At 42.5% G+C, this 17284-nt stretch overlaps 1 protein-coding gene and 2 long non-coding RNA genes across 3 annotated transcripts in view; 1 reads left to right on the forward strand and 2 right to left on the reverse strand.

Annotated features, from left to right (window-relative positions):
* LOC144116059 (uncharacterized) overlaps positions 1–17284 on the forward strand; it is a 430049-nt gene that overhangs the window by 149559 nt on the left and 263206 nt on the right. The window lies entirely within an intron of this gene.
* Positions 2870–8775, reverse strand: LOC144104838 (uncharacterized). The gene is made up of 3 exons (XR_013308637.1): positions 8660–8775; positions 4803–4910; positions 2870–2947 (listed from the first exon to the last, which is right to left on the reverse strand). It is a non-coding gene; the product is annotated as an uncharacterized LOC144104838 (long non-coding RNA).
* LOC144104844 (uncharacterized) lies at positions 9053–15697 on the reverse strand. Its single transcript, XR_013308639.1, has 4 exons — positions 15449–15697; positions 11785–11890; positions 11475–11655; positions 9053–9163 (listed from the first exon to the last, which is right to left on the reverse strand). It is a non-coding gene; the product is annotated as an uncharacterized LOC144104844 (long non-coding RNA).

Genomic DNA, 17284 nt, shown 5'->3' on the forward strand with positions numbered 1-17284 from the left:
CGTGGCTTTCTTCATTCTCCGCCAGCTCATTCTCCGCCACTGCGCCCCTCGTGAGCTTCTGTGTGACCGCGGCCGTGTGTTTTTATCAGAAGTTGTCCAGGCGCTCCTCGAAAACTGCCGCATTGTTCACAGAACCTGCACAGCGTGCCATCCTCGGAACAACGGCCTCACCGAACAGTTTAACCGGATACTCGCTGACATGCTCGCCATGTATATCGGTCTCGGCTATTCCAACTAGCAACTCGTCCTTCCGTTCGTCACCTGCGCATATAACGCCGCCGTCCAGTTCACCACCGGATAATCTCCGTTCTTTCTTCTTTACGGCCGCGAACCTACAAGCATGCTTGACACCATCCCTCCCTACCATTCTGATGCATCTGACTGCGCAACTGCTTCTGCAATTGCCAAGTGTGCCGAGGAATGCCGCCAGCTCGCCCGTTCCCTCACGTCCGATGAGCAGAATCGACAAAAGGAGCGTCGAGATTCTGGTGGTCAAACAAATGTACCCCTTCCAACCGGCTCTCTTGTTTGGTTCTGGATCCCTGCTGGCTCTCCTGGCCATATCGTCCAAATTCCAAACCAAATATCACGGACCTTACCGTGTTCTGTCGCAACCGTCCCCTGTGAACTATGTCGTCGAACCATTGGCACCCTCCCCTGACCTTCGCCGTCGTGGCTGTGAAACAGTGCATATCAGTCATCTGAAGCCTTACCATGACCCCCTTGATCTGCACTACGCACTGAGTCGCCAGGATGGCTCCTTTCATCCCCGGGGGCAATTGTAACGAAGATGTGTCAACGCGGTAGCGGCAGTGCTATCGCTCAGCGGGCGCTGCTGGCTGGCTCTAGAACAACCGCCGACGCCTAGAAGAACCCCGTTCAGTGCCTGGTTCTCTCAGGACTAATATACCTCTTTTCAATACGTATATTTTTTTGTTTAGGGCACGTTTACTATTTCAAGAGCAAGGTTTCACAGTTGCAGTTTTGCTGATCTCTCTGAAACTCCTCAACGCTGCGTAAAAGACGTTCAGATGTTTCATTTCCAACAAGTTTACGGATACTTTCTCTCAACACGAGATGGCGAAGCCCGCAGTAAACAGTTTTCAGGATAGCTGCAATTCCTGATCATGTTTTGGCGTCTACAAATGTTTCACACAGCAACAGTTCGATTTCAGCTCATTTTAAATTTATAATCTGGGCACGAGGCGACCAAAGAAGTTTAAGCCTATTACGAACGTCTCTTAAGGCTATCTTGCTGAAATTGTGCTGCGAGCTTACAAGACCAGAAATTAGCTTGGACTCAGTGTAGATGTACATCATTTTTAGCTTTTCAGTTGTTTCACGCAGCTCTAATGCAGTCAAGTAGTAGAGATAGGCAGAAATAGAGTTGAGTGTCTCCCTTTTTTTCTAATAGTAGCGCTATGAAAGCATTGAATTCAGCAACAAATCGGGTGCCACAGGAAACAGTAACCAAGGCGCTAATATTGCGGCAGTGCATTGTGAATTCTAATGGAATGGCTCATGGGTCAGGAGGTAACTTTTTCTTTTAAAGGGTAACCATAAGCACTAAACGGTATATTGCACTGGATAGACGCAACCCGAAGACCAAAGCTCGAAAATAAATGAAGCTTCGGCGCATAAATAGAAAGGCTTTCCTTCATCATCGTAAGTTGCTTCAGATGATAGAGTTTTATCTTGTACGCACGAATAAAACTGAGCTAAAAGACCCATTGTGTCGAACTGATGAACCCATATTTAAGAACAACATAAATTCAGTGGTGGTAGTTGTCTATCTCGAATAAAATGAAAGCGCGTATAATAGACGGAATCACCAGAACCGCCTATCGCTTTAAGCGTCTTAACACGTGCTTGGGCTGGAAGAGAGTTAGCTGTGCTCAAGTTCTGCTCAGTAGGCCCATCCTTGTAAATATACCTAGAACTCCGCGTACACTCGAGCGATGAGAGGTGAGAACTGCTGCATCTGCAGTCGTCGACTGTTGTTTGGAACCCTCCTCTGCGCCAGCTTCCTCAAAAGTTAGAATGTCTTGAATCCCCTTCGTTTGCTTAAAACTTCTAACATTCGATACGGGTTCACTAAACTACTTTGGAACAGAGCTTTTTTTTTCTTTCTTTGGAATCGCCTGAAACGTGCGGCCCATAAGCAGAAAAGAAAGTTGAAATTTCATATCATTATTGCAAACTGGTACTGTATCTTACGTGCAATCAATAATTCTCTAGCATTTACATGGCTTTCTTAGCCAGTTCTATGAAGGACTTCGAAGTACAGGAAGGGAATTTTATCGACAGTTATTCCGCAGTGCCTTCCGTATGCGGCAGTAAATGAGACAACAGATTTACGGCAACAAAAGCGTATTTACCGATACTGCATATTACACTGTAAAAAAAAATGCTCCGCAGTACAGAGAAACCCGCTGGTAATGCGTTGCCGGGGGGTTTTCCGCAACATGAGGTACGGACTAAATGTCAGAAACAGAGACTCCGTATGACGACTGTCACATTCTTGGTAACGGAAAGTTACGCCATGCTATGCACGAGACCGAAATCGTTTTTTCACAACGAATGCCTATGTTTTGTTCTTATTGAAGTTTCCGCAATGTGTATGCATACGTCCTCCGTTCATTCGGAAGTCATTTAATCTAGAGCGGAAATTATCTGTATTGTAATTATGTACTTTCTGTAGTACATGAACATGCGTCTTCGTATAGCTTCTGCCCGCAATGTTCACTGCAGATATAGCCGTCCAGGTGCCGTAGAAATAAGTATTTTCTACAAGGCTTTCCTTTACACATATTATGTAGTGCATACGTACAAAGAATGCAGCTTAGAATGAAAGAGTGGTAAGTGTTTGGGTGAGTACAAGTACATACGTTTTATTTTCATGGCAAACTACACACATTGTACATCTGCACATTGCTGTCGGATCCATCTGAAAAGCATAAAAAAATCCTCATTTAGTGGTCACACAACACCAAATATAAATTTCACAAATACATTTCAACCATCTCCTATTGAACAATCGGCTTTCGTAGAAGCTTTCAAAAGCCATTCACCGAGAACCAACCCGTTATAATTTATTGCCCAAAATTCATTTCTCATAACAGTAAACAGTAAAAACCACTGGTCCAGAAAGAAGCAGACAAAATGCGCTTTCCCGGGCGGCACTGTGCGCATGAAAGTCTTTACAGTTGCTTATCATTTTGTGCAAATAGAAAGTAGCTCAGGATGGGGACCAGATGCAATTCAATGCAGGTGCCTTTCTGTACATAGTACTAAATGCACAACTTAGCGAGCAAGGAACATTGGTAACATCTGAAAAAGGTGGGAGACGCTTGCAGAATTTATCGTCCATCCAATTTGTTATAGGCAAGACAAGACGAAGCGAAAGTCCCGCACTCAGTTTATATCCAGTTCCCGGGCATGCCCGTTGCGGCAGATTATGACGCTTTTTATTATGACACAAACTTGGAATACGGCCCCAGGAAGCACACTTCCCCAAAACCGCCTGTTTTCACTCATAGCTTCCATTATCTCAGCATGTGCAAGAAAATGTACTAATATCTGATGTCAGTGAAAATGCAGTCACACGTACCGGAAGCAGCTCACTAAGGCATTTCAATATCTCTGCAGTGTGCCTCACAAGGAACGGATGCTCAAGTTTCAAAAAAGGGCTCTTGGCAAAAATTTAACCAAAGGCCGTTGCCATGTGAACCTTTTCAAAATGATGACCCAGAAAGACGAAGTGTCCTCATGTGTCTGATGCAAAAGAAGGATGAAGGCATGAGTCTTTCTGCTTTTTGAACAGCTGTGATAAGTTTTTTACTGGTACTGCTTGGTGCAGCTTCAGTCTCCTTCTTGACATTTTGTGAAATAATTAAATATCAGCGAAAGATCTCGCTAGCAAACATTTTGGCACTAATGGAGAAGCAAAAAGACCCATGTCCTAGGCCTTTTTTTGTGACACTAAAGGAAGGCTTGCCTTTTAGAGTCATTGATTACGAAGAGGTCCATGTGGCAACAAACTTTGAGAGAATTCCTTCAAGGGCTCTTTGTTCACATGAGGTGCCCTGTAGATATATCACAACACCTCAGTGAGCTGTTACCAGCCCTGTGAGTTCACTGTCACTTGACATCAAGGGTATGTACTTTTCCTCGCCACATGCAGCAATGATGTATATGTCAAGAGAAAGCATAAAAGATTTCTAAGTGCAATTCCAGATTGCTTGCGGAGGAAAGCACAAGAGTGGCCATGCTCAGCTGTTACCTTTGCTTCTTGCTCGAGTTCTACAGTGAGTACTACGTAATGACAGGTGTCTGCATCAACTCATATTTAACACCCGTCCTGTGCGACCTCCATCTTGCACTACATGACAGGCAACTTTATAACACCCTTCATGCAAAGAGTGTCATCAGGGTCGGTGTGTTCTGTCAGATTCCTGGTCCTGTGGTTTGTGCTGTGTTTTCTACTCTTAAATTATTTACTGCCTTCATTCTCCACTCCATGAAGCCTGAATGTGCTACACTGGGCTGCTCCACGCGTCGTGGAGCAGCCCAGTGGCCATTTTTTTTCATACGTCGGAGGCACTCAGCTCGAATGCCATGCTTACTATATTCAGCAGACAAGGGCACATGTGAGACACATCATTAATAACTAATTCTCACAGTGGTATCTGGTGCAAGAATATCTAAATACTACTCAATTTTTGCTTAAGTTTTCAGATACACTCTTAGATTAAAAACATAATTTGGCTACATTAGCAGAAGCACAGCACCAAGGTACTCACCAGTTACCTGAAGCACTGTACGCAAGTTCTCGTGCCATCATGAATACAGCACACTGTCCACGTCTTCATAATGCCATGTCACTCCAGCACTTCGGTAGCAAAATTTTCCTTTAAAAAAAAGTAGTTTTGTTTATGTTAGACTGGTTATATTTAATTTTACTATATACTATGTACCTCTCATTGTACTGCCCCAGACTAAAAAATACCAATGATCACGCTTTGAATTATGTCATATGTGATCACCAAATTATGTGATCACCATTATGTGATCACCAATATGTTCTTAGAAATTCTGATTGAAATAAATCTGACAAAATATTATTTCAGAAAATGTGGCACAAGGAAGAAGGACGCTAGCTAGATAACCTGGACGAATGTTTTCAGTTGCATGCAGGCACCGGCACCATTGCACACAAAATGTACAATAAAGTGGGTTTTACCTTTCCGAATAGAATTTAATGCTGCAAACATTTAAGTAAAAAAATTTCAACCTTCCATTCCGCATAAAGGAAAGAAAATTCCTCTCATTTTTTCACAAGCCTCTGCAAGTACACAATTCAGTGAATCTACTCTACAAGTACTTGAATCTATCAGCACGAGACAGGGACGAGAAAAGAAACAAAAGAGGCACTGACTCGCAACTGAAGTTTATTGAAGTGAACAGAGAGTATACAGAAAAGCCACACGCCACAAACTACACAATTACACATAAGCTACATCACAACATAAGTAAAAGATTGCCCCTAACATTCCTCTCATCTAGACAGTCCAACCCGCTGCATGTTAACGCTATGGGCAGCACACTCACACATTCGTCACCGAGTCATAAGATGTGTCTAGCCTCGATAATTTTCTGGTTAATCTGCTGTGAACGTAGTACCAAAATGCGTGTTGCCGAAAGGAATGGCTAGCAGCCTTCACATCCCTTGTAATATGCAGATAAGTTACGACCCCTACCAATATCCAAATACCTCTCATGCTCCTGTAGTCTTACATTGATACACATTCCAGTTTCACCAACATAAACCCAACCACATGATAATGGTATGCAATGCATGCAATGGTTGCAAGGCGCATATATGTTGCCACATTTCACTCGACACATGTGCTTTTCCCTAATGGAATTGACAAAATTATTAACAATTTTACAGATTGTAGACAACTTATTAGGGGCCGAACACACCATTTTTACGTCATACCTTCTGGCCAGTTTTCAAATTTTGCAACAATCTATGTATGTACAGTAACACAGTCAGTCTTTTGGCATCTCACTGGCTGGCCCCAGCCTGATCATGCCAGTCTCTGCGAAGGGGTTTCAGCTTTTAACATGCTAAAGGGAAGAATGGCACAGCATCAAGTAATGAGGAAAGCAGGACAGCACACCCACGCACAAGTGCCAACCCTGGAGCAGATACAAAATCCAAGAGCGCGTGCTTGACATTCAGCGTTGACTGTCAAGGAAACGAGGAAACACGGATTTGAACGCTAAAGATTGAACGAGCCCGATCCTTGGCTGCCAACGCTGAATGTCAAGTACACGCTCTTAGATTCTGCATCCGCTCTAAGGATGGCACTTGTGCGTGGGTGTGCTCTCCTGTTGTCCTCGTTACTTGATGCTGCGCCATTCTTATCTTTAGCATGTCAGACCAACTTGCCCAATCTTATATGCTTAGCTTTAACAATTTATCGCACGCTTCTGCAATAGCATGGTTGGGAAATCATGCTTTCATTAGCCTTAAAATCTTCTCTTGGAAACCAGTTGTCACGCTGTAAAAGCATGGCTTCACCAATACCGAGCCTAGACTTGACGACGCAATGCTATCTTTCACTAGCTTAGAATCGTTCGACCAACAGTCAAGTAGCTGCTTAACACTCCTGGGTGAATATCGCTAGCACACATGGCGTGTGCAGAACATCAAGGTAAGGTTCAGAAACCGCAGCTCTTTTTGTTGGGACATTTTCTCTAAGGTAAACTTAAGACAAAGGCCTTGCTCCTTAAACAAGTTCACAATATATACAGGTCCCACACTATCAAAACCTTTGTAAAAGACCAGAAAATCATAGACGTAGCGAAAGATTTCCCCAAGCCCATGCAATTTCTTGGCAATCATTCCTTCCACCCTGCTTAAGAGAATATTGTTTAGCACAGGGGCAACCTTCGAATCGATACATTTAGCAGACTTTTGAACATATGCCGCACTGCCATACTCCACAAACATGCTCTTCACTTCAAATAAAAGGAGGCAAGTGCCAAAAAAGACTTATGTTACACACCCGTTCCTAAACACGAGCTCATCGTTGTGCTCCGATATACACATTCATAAGCTTTTCACAAGATCTTCATACGGGATAGAATAAAATAGTTCTACATCGACACTAATCACAAGACAATCCGCTGGATTGTCATTCTTAAGATACTCAACCACACTGCGAATTGAGTACAAGAAATGGATCTTCAAGATGCGAAATATACAGATGCTTTTGCAAATAACCAGAGATAATTTTGCATGAATCCTTTTCTGAAATTTATCTGAAGAGCATGTTATTGAATAGCATTTATTTGAAGAGCATGTTTGTAGAGTAGCGCAGTGCGGTATGTGTTCTAAAGTCTCGAATATGTAGTGGTTCAAAGGTTGACCTTGTGCTAAGCAATATTTTCTTGAGTAGGGTGGATAGAATAATTGTCCAGAATGTGCATGGGCTGGGGGAAAAATCTTTTGCTATGTCGATGATTTTCTGGTCTTTTGTAAAGGTTGTGATAGTTCGGGACCTGTACATCTTCTCAAGTTGTTTAAGGAGCAAGGCCTTTATCTCAGGTTTACCTTGGAGCAAATGTCCCAAGAAAAAGAGCTGTGGTTTCTGGACCTTACCTTGATGTTCAGCACACTTCATGTGTGCTGGCGAGTGTTAAGCTGCTACCTGGCTACATGTCGACCATTCAAAGCTAGTGAAAGATAGCATTGCACTTTCTATCGCAGGCTCAGAATTGATGAAATTATGCTTTCACAGCATGACGACTAGTTTCCAAGAGCAGATTTTAAGGTTAACGAACGCAGGATTTCCAAACCTTGTTACTGCAAGAGCGTATGATAAATTGTTAAAGAAGCTGAGACAGTTTTGCGGTGACCGGCACAATCAGGCTGGGGCCAGCCAGCGAGATGCCAAAAGACCAGTTGTGTTACCGTATGTACATAAATTGTCGCACAATTTGAAAAATGTGGCGAGAAGGTATGATGTAAAAGTGGCTCTCTCGGCCCCTAATACGTTGTCTAAAGCATGTAAAATTTTAAGAATAATTCTGTGAATGTGGCTCGAGAAAAGTACACGTGTAGAGTGAAATGTATATGTACCTTGTAAAATGAATGTGGTATCAAATATTATTATCTTGTAGTCTGGTTTACGTAGGTGCAACTGGAAGGTGTATGAATGTAAGACTACAGGAATACAAGAGGGTAGGGGCTTGGCTAGGTGGTTGGGGTAACTCTGCTGTACACTGCACGGGATGTGAAGTCTGCTACCCTTCCCTTTTGGCAACACGCATTTTGGCAGTAAATTCAGAGAGATTAAATGGGTGATTATCGAGGCTAGACACATCTTATGACTCCGTGAAGAATGTGTGTTTTGTCTATCGTGTTAACACACAATGAGTTGGACTACCTCGATCAGGGAAATGTTGAGGGCGATTTTTGACTCATGTTGTCCTGTATGCTTATCTGTAACTACATGGTTTATGGTATTGCTTGGCTTTTTATATATTCCCTGTTCACACCAATAAACTTTAGTCGCGAGTCAGCACCTGTCTTGTCTCCTTTCTCATTCCTGTCTTTCGCGCTGGTGGATTCACCGCAATGGCTCACCTCTGCAGAAATCCAAGGCATGACATTTTCCTCTTCACACTCGGGGTTCAGCGCATAATACGGCAAAGGCTTTTCAATTCCAAGGAAAGTTCATGGCTCCATTGAACACTGCCTCCTGCTTACAAGACAAAGAGCAGCAATCATTGTAGACTCTACCTGTGACACAAAGAGCAAAGTTTTAGTTTGAGTGGAAAGCAGCACAATATATCTATAGCCAAATAACTGAACTGAAAGAAATAGAGGGTAGTGTAATAGTGAACACACTGATATATTGCAAGTCAGATATATGCATAATATATTGCAATATCCAACACTGCTACCATTGCCTTAGCCAACTACTTCATAAATAACAATAAAAGAAGTATCACAAAAATACTGATAACGTACTATTAGTGTTAATAGTAGCAGTGCAGGTTCCATGAACAAAAAAGGGCCCAGTGCTGACTGTCGTTCCCACAGCAGCCTTGTGACCAATGGCCGGTGTAAAGGAAAGAGGAGGAATGACTGAAAAGAGAAAGAGCCAGGGAGAAGGAAAATAGGTATAGAAGGGCTTAGGATATCATAGGCAAATAAGGTTGTTTAGACCGTGAGCACAAAATAAACATTACCACACAAGTAAAGACATACAAGACCAAACATATATATCATTGTGCAGAGTGGCAAACTTGATGCCATTTAGCCCAAAATATGTTTTCAATAAAGTGATTATAATTATTAATAGAACAACTGACCGAGTGAAACCATAACAGGGAAGAACAAGGAAGTTGTTAATATTTTGGCAGAAATTAAAAGAAGAAAATGGATCTGGCCAGGGCATACAATGCAGAGAATGAATCACCAATCGTATCTTAGGGCAACAGAATGAATTTGATGGATTTTAATGGCACAAGGGCATCTGTGGCCAAAGAGTGACTTAGCACAAGTTAATTTCGTCTACTCAAGATGAAATCAGAGACCCATTTCCCAAGCATTTCATTCCAGATAAGCTGAGCACCACGCCAGGAAACAGCTTGTGCATTGTATCGCAACAAAATGAATTTCACCCTAAGGAAAATATAGCAGGAGATAGCTGATTATAAGCTCACTAGATAAGATTAGGTGATTTCTGATAGTGTGGCATGTAGCTGGTGCAAGACACAGATAATTAAACTGGAAAAGGCCATTGTCCTGAGGTGAATGTAAACTAAGCAATGAGGATAATGAAATTCGCTACACTAGAGCAGTTAAGAATCAGCTCAAGTTCCATGCTTCAAGATGATGCAAGTTTGCTCAGTGAAAAAAAATAATTTCACCCAAGAATTGGTATCTTGGCGGTAACAGGCTGCAGGTGCAGATGAATTATTCCTGCCTCAGAGAAGAGCTACATAGAGCACAAAGCATTTTAGGCCAGTCCTACACTGACAGCTGTTAATAACTATTTTAAAACTGTTTTTCATTGCACAAACAATAATACCGAGTTTGTGTTGGTCATGTGATTATGTTACTGAGGCTCTCCTAAAAATTCTAGCCAGAGCTAAAATACAAGCTGTCTCAACTAAGTTTTTATATCAACAATGAGAACATAAACACATGCAGATTATTCAAGTAGAAGTTTTATTCTTCATGACGTGCTCTACAAATTTTAAATTATACTGAAAAGTAATAGAGTGGAGTGCTTGTGCCAAAAATACTAAACCTCAACAACAAAGAGAACACAAGATAAAGGCAACAACACATTGCCCAAAATTTAATGTTTGACAGAACAAATATGAAAAGAAAACCTCTCCACAACTGGAACAAAACAGTGTGATACTGAGCACACATTTGAAAATTGTTTCATCCAAATCCCCAGTCTGGTGCTCCAGCACTCTTCAGCCAGCATGTCATGTCATAGTTCTGGTAGCTGTAAAGAGTATACAGCTGATCCGGCATTTTGATATGTGAACAGTAACCCTCAATGACCACCAGGCTGAATACTTTCAAGAGGCTGTTCTAGTAACAAGACTGCAGTGAAACACTTAGCAAGTTATGCTGGCGTAATAATGCAAACCGTTAATCTGAGAGTTCGCTACCACGCAACTCTGTAGTAACTCCTAAAGTGTTGCAATCGAATGAAAAAAAGGACTGCCTATTATATAAACAAAAGTCAAGAGGCTGCAATGCAAGGCCACGACAGAAGTGCTGCAATACAGCAATAGCGATACAATGTACACTTTAAGCAACACAATGAAACATGATCTTTTATCCTTAATTATCAGAATTTAAATATTTGTTTTCCTTGCTCTCTTGCAAAATTAAGTTTAGATCGTGAAAGCGCTCAAAAAGACAAGGATACAGAAAGAGATTTCCACACAGTGCGCTTACTTCCAGTGTCTTTTTGAGCACATCCACTATCTAAACATGGTAACCTAACTAGTCTAAACGCTGTCGTTATTCCAAAATTAAGCCTTTCACAAAGTGAGAGCACCTTTCCCCATACAAGGTGCACCATAACTAATCCAACACTTTTTTCATGATATGTTTTCTCTGAGAATAAACACTGTTTGAAGATTTTGCAATAGTACTTGTCTTTTCGATTCTACGAATGTATCATGCAAGTGTTCAATGAAGTGACCATCTGCCTATCTTGATCATTGCTCAAAATCAGGGTATAATGCACCATGAAGGGCAGGCTCTGCTTGATTTTTATGTTTTCCTAACGAAGCATGTACGTGCAACCCTTCTGCTGGCTTGTATGCAGCAGGTTTGTCTAGCTAGGCAAAATGTGGTTTTGCTATAAAGATGAAATGGTACTTTGGAAGTGAATGGTTTTCTAAAATGCATTTAACATACATACCGGGGCTTTAACAGCACCTGGTGTAAGCAACATCAGTGGGGGGACTGCAGGAGTGGCCTAGTGGTCCGAGCATCTGCCTCGCAAGCGGGAGGTGCGGAGTTCGATCCCCAGTGCCACCGGGTAACCAGCGGTGATACAATGGGTCGTTTCAATGGCCAGTTTAAAACTTGAAATAACCATGCTGCAATATATACAAAAAATGATTTTTGTGCTCTCTCTTACATGACATAGTTAATCATATCATAGTGTTGGTAGAACACAAAATGCATGTGTGGAACATATACATGCACTGTTTTTGTTCACATCTTACCTGCTATGTGCTGTTATGGCATGTTATGTGCTGGGAAAGCAACAGTAGTGAGCAATGTTGTGTTGCAGCCTTTCTTCTGGTGGAATTTGAATCATGTGAGGTGCAGCTGAAAGAAATTGTTTCATACATAAGTATATTTCATGTAACACAACAAAAAGTGCACAGCCGCATCATGAGTTGTGGTTTAAAATAACAGCGAGCTTTTTACTACTCTATTTAACATATGATGCAAGTCAGTGATGCTGGAGGCACAAAACTAAATACTGTGAGGCAACAAGAGCAAATATGGACAATCATGCCTTTGAGAGATATTGTCAATATATATTTTCCTGAATGAACTAAAGTTATCCTTAGAAGCATTCAGAGGAAGATAATTTTGCTAAATGCCTTTTGCCAGAATAGGCCTTTTATGAACCAGTTGCAAATGAAAAGAATAACTTTAAGACCATGCTATGCATGCTCTAACGCCAAAGTAGTTGCATACAAGCAGTATTCTATGCCCCTAGTTTTATGGTGGGCCTGTACTGCACAATTTTCATGCAAGGTAGTGGAAAGTAAGTGCCATGAAACAGACCTCTGCTTGCTGAAACTGGCAAATAAGTACTGGGTTTTTAAGGCAGGAAAGAAGTTACATAGTTCCTTCTGCAGGTTTTGAACTTCAGGTTAGTTATTTGAAAAATATCTATCCCTGAACTGCAATGATTGAAGTTTTTAGCAAATAACATTTCCATTGTAACAGTGGAAACGCTCTTTTATTTGAGGAACGACTTTTCAAAAGCCTGCGTTTCATGGTGGCTGTCAAGTAGCCCTGATAAAGAGAAACCAGTCACGACACACAACCAAGCCCCCGTAGCACATTTTCAACTATACCCTCATGATATAGCTTTAAAGTAAGTGTTAAGCAATACAAATACAAATCCCTTGATTTCCTTCATGATTTATCACTGGTGTATACATACAAAGATAACCGTACAAGATGTGGAGTGCATGGTACAGAGAGAGTAGGTACATGGTTTCTTGACACTCAAAAAGTGAACAAGTGAAGGAAAAATCTCAGGGTGCTTGCAGTTTCGACAAGACAACTTGTTTTCGTCTGGGGTCAACATATACAGAGGAAACTTAGAATCAAGTACAGGGTTGTCCACTCTTAGTGCGAACACGCGAGCACATGGCTGTGCTCTTTGGTCCACTGTGTCTGACATTGCCACACATCGAAGTGTAACATGACACAAAGCACCACATCCAGGTGCATCTCCTCTTGCGCCATTTTGCAGCGATGAGTGGCTGCGCCGCACACAGTGGACCTCTAAAGAGTGCGGCCATGCGCTCACATGTTTGCACTAAATGTGGCCAGCTCTGTACATTCCGGAATTGGCATAATTATTTGAAAAGGCCTTGCACATGGTCGGAGGTTTCCCAACCCATAATTTCCCCCTCCTTTCCTGCTTTCTTTAATTTATCGTTATACTTTAACCTTACGCCCTGCACCTCCTGACATCACTTCTCGGAACCTTGGCTGCCATACTCCTCCCCCTCCCCCTTCTTTTTGCCTTTTCTCCGAACCTGCCCTCATTTTCTCTTTTTCCTTCAAATCATTTTGCCCCCCCCCCCCTCTGGTATTTTATTCTGCCATGCTGCTTAATTCCTTTATCATAGTTTTTCAGGAAAAGGCAGCCAGCCATACCAAGCCACCTGTTGCGGCTGGACATAAAGCCATTCAAGCCCACTATCCACACTCCATACCCCGAGATTCGTTTCTACTGAATTGGGCTTTTTTGTTTTCACAGTTTTGTAGGTCAACCGGTTAATCTTCTTTAGCAGCTATCATGCCTGGTCCAGGTTCAAGCTCCCCATCGTAACGCCCTTCCCATATCGCACCCTCGTCCCACACAACAGGCCTTTCGCCTCGAAGTGAAAACCTTATTTATACCCCACCAATGCTAACACTTTGCCAGACAAAGACAAGTCCTCTTGTTGAAACGTCGGCAAGCACCCTGAGGCTTTTCCCTTCCTTATTCAGTTTGTGAGATACCAGGGACAGGTGTTCAAGCAGCCATACCACACTAATACCCCTGTCACACGGACACCGCAAAGGCCTTTGAGAATCATATCCAAAGGCGTAAGGAGTGCAGCTACCCGGTACAAATGTTGCGCCTTTGTCGCAAAGGGCCTTGGAGGCGAAGGCGTTCAACCGAGACCTTCGGAGCCCGAAGACGCGGCATTCGAGAAGCTGTGATCGCAGTACCATCCAAAGTCAAAAAGTAAAAGCAATAAAAAAATAGATAAGCTAATAATGTTTGAAAACATTTTTTTCAAATACGAAAGGTGTGTCTGGCTTTGGTTTTTGTATGGGTGTTTATGTTTTATGTTCAAATTTCAAGACAGTGAAAGTGTTGCGGCAACACCGAGCGCCCATGGTGGCCAAGGTAATACACGTACAAAACCTGCTCCTGCTGATGAGAGTAGCTGTTGCAGTACTTTTAAGGAAGCAATCAGAATAAAAAAAATTGTCAAAGCTCAACGAATGAACAGAATACACCACTTTAATTTTAGAACACTCACTTCAGCCACCTCGAGTATAGCAGCGGGTGCTAAGCCTGAACGACTTTCACCTTTGGGCTGCACCGTGTAGCTGCATCGCTGCTCCTTTAAGCTTTCTCTCCTTTGGTGAAAAATGATGCCTTTGCTGGAAAGGCCTTCGAGGAATGCCATGTGACAGGGGTATAAAGCACATTTTTTACTGACACAAAAGACTCAGTGCCTTTAGTTCTGACAACATTATGAATCATGCCTTGGTGGCTTAGCATTTCAAAATACTGGACATGACAAAATCAGCTAATTAGTGAGGGCTATTATTTGCTATAGGTAAAATTATAACATTCTCCTAAAATAATGAAAAAAAAACACCAGCACAGACATCAATGTACAATTTGGCTGTAACATACTGACATGACAATATAGTTACACATAAATTCCCATTTCGCACTTTAAAACTGCATGCATTATTTCTGGAAAGTGCGAGAACAGAAGCTCATACATAGTGCCAAAGAAAAGAGTGCATAATAGTACCACTTATGAGGTGTTTATCGGCAACTGCAATGAGCAAGGCTATGTTAATGGCAATCCAGAGTTATTATGTGTCTTACGAGCGCATGCACTTGGGAGGTGATAGCAGCTGTGGACACAGCTGTCCATCGCAGTTTTGAGTCTGTTGAGATAACACATGGGGTAAGGTATTCCCTGTTTTGCTGACGAAGGCAAAACCGTCAGCGAGTGGAGTTGCCTTGCTATTCACTGTCAATATCTACTGCTCAAAGTAAAGGAAACTAGGGCATAAAACATACAGCATTTCATATTATGCTTTGGCCAAATGCAGTGAGAATGAAACAGACTAGAGACTTGTCTTATGACGTTTGCACTCTTTACTTTGCACCAGAGGAAAATAAATTTATGTACAGTTGACCTACTGCTTACCACAGTCCTAGAAGAAATGAATCCAGGTCTCAGAAATTCTACCGAGAGAATACTGATGCTGCATGTGCATTTCTCTGAACTGTTCTGAAATATGCAGAAGTTACCAATTTTTTTGCTACCTGATTACATACTGTAATCTTTGCAAGGAATATGAGGTTAACGGACTGGGAAAAAATGTCAGGAATGGTACTTTTGGTACTGGGCACTTGGACAAACAAATGACCCACTGGGCGTCCCCAGGAGCTCTGCTACCAGGCACCCCTAGCAACAGTAGTCAATTTTCCAGATCCAAAGGAGCCATGCGAATGATTGCCGAAAAGTCAAGTTTAAGGACAGCAGATGCATGAACACAAAACAGTTTTCCAACTTTGTTTCAGTGTGATAAATGGTTTCAAATCTCTAGACTATATCTGGTAGTACACAAATTATCAGAACACCATCTCCCGCTCAGAATCATCTCAAAACACATTCGACACGCAGTACCAATATGGACAGTTCGTGCTTAATTGAATTTAAAAGTTTACGCTGATCGACCAATATTACTCTAAATAGAGACAGAAAGCGCATGCACGTTGTACTGATGTTATCGTGAACATAACATGCGACGAGACGCAGGGTTACAATACAAACAAAAAACCGCTTTCAAAATTTGAGAACAAAAGGCTCACCTTCTCACAAGTTCGCCAAACCGGAGACGTTGCCGAGTGGCTGCCGCCAAAGTCACTCGCAATGCACAGAAACAATAAAAATGCAGTGCCGCTGACTTTCCTTCAGCAATTCCAGTCGATTGAACTTCCAACTGTTCGCACTGACTACCTCTGCAAGCATGTCTAAAAGTTAACGGCGCAGCCACGCCATTTGCAATTTACAGAGCTACACGGGAAATTCATAGCGCCATTCGCGTATTCGCGCTCAAGCTCAAGTCGCTGATGTCGCAAAGGCGCACAACGGCAAAAACATATAAGATGTATTTTATTTTACGGTAGATTATTTACCTGACAACCTGAATCGTTTGATATATTGTTTTTTTTTCTTTTCGTTGCATGAACGTTATTACCACTAGCGGCAGCGCAGCTTGGCCATGGCTAGCCAGGCGAAGTCGAAGCGCTAGCCAAGCCCGCAGTCGGAAACATGTGCGCAGTTAGCGCAGTGTGTAGTTGAATAAACAGGCGCTATGGAATGGGATTTTGTTCTTCCGTGTTCGCTGCGTGCGTCCTGCGCGTTGTGTGCCTTTAGTATGTGTGTGTGTATGTGTGTGGCCGGAACGCTGCATTGGAGTGTACATACAACAGCTCGCTGTCCCGTGCGGCATCGGTGCGTAGTAAAACGATCATGCAGAATGTGCGTTACAATGCCAGTGGCCCTGCACGAAAGAGGAGACTTGAAGCCGACGGAAAAGCTGCTCTCCCTCGTGGGACTGCAAGAATCTGGCGAGTAACAGTCGACGCGCGTTTCGGTGGATGATTCCGTTTGCCAAAAAATTCAGCACTGGCCAACAGCAATGATGAACTGCTGCTGCATCATCACCTGTGTGATGTTTGTGACAAGCTTGTTGGACGTGAACGTGGCCATGAATGGTATTCGCCGAGCAGTGGCCCTCAGGGCGTGGCACGAGTGGATACCTGAAGACGATTACTGTTTGCCCGCGCCCTGGCGCCTCGCATTCAACCGAATGCTTTGGCGTTAATTATTTATATCTGAATTTCACACGTAGTTGGACTCGCAAATATTACAGCGTACAAACGTACCGTCGGAAGAGCACCCTTTTTCATTTTTTTAGGGAGGGGGTGGGGGAATTACCGTCTGCCCAAATTTAATGTCACTAATATTTTGAGCTTATTTTCTAAACAGGTGCCGTGGTGGCACTGTAAGCAATGCATTTACTGGGCAGAAGTTTGTTTTATGTTGTGTTGGCACAAGGTTAATGATTGTCATTGTACTGTGGTGCCATGTTCAAACAAAACACATAATTGTACAGTCTCTTTGAAGAATGTCTAATGAGGTAATAAATTACTGAGCAGCGAGT

Source organism: Amblyomma americanum, chromosome 1 (genome assembly GCF_052857255.1).
Source record: "Amblyomma americanum isolate KBUSLIRL-KWMA chromosome 1, ASM5285725v1, whole genome shotgun sequence".
Classification (NCBI taxonomy): Eukaryota; Metazoa; Arthropoda; class Arachnida; order Ixodida; family Ixodidae; genus Amblyomma; species Amblyomma americanum.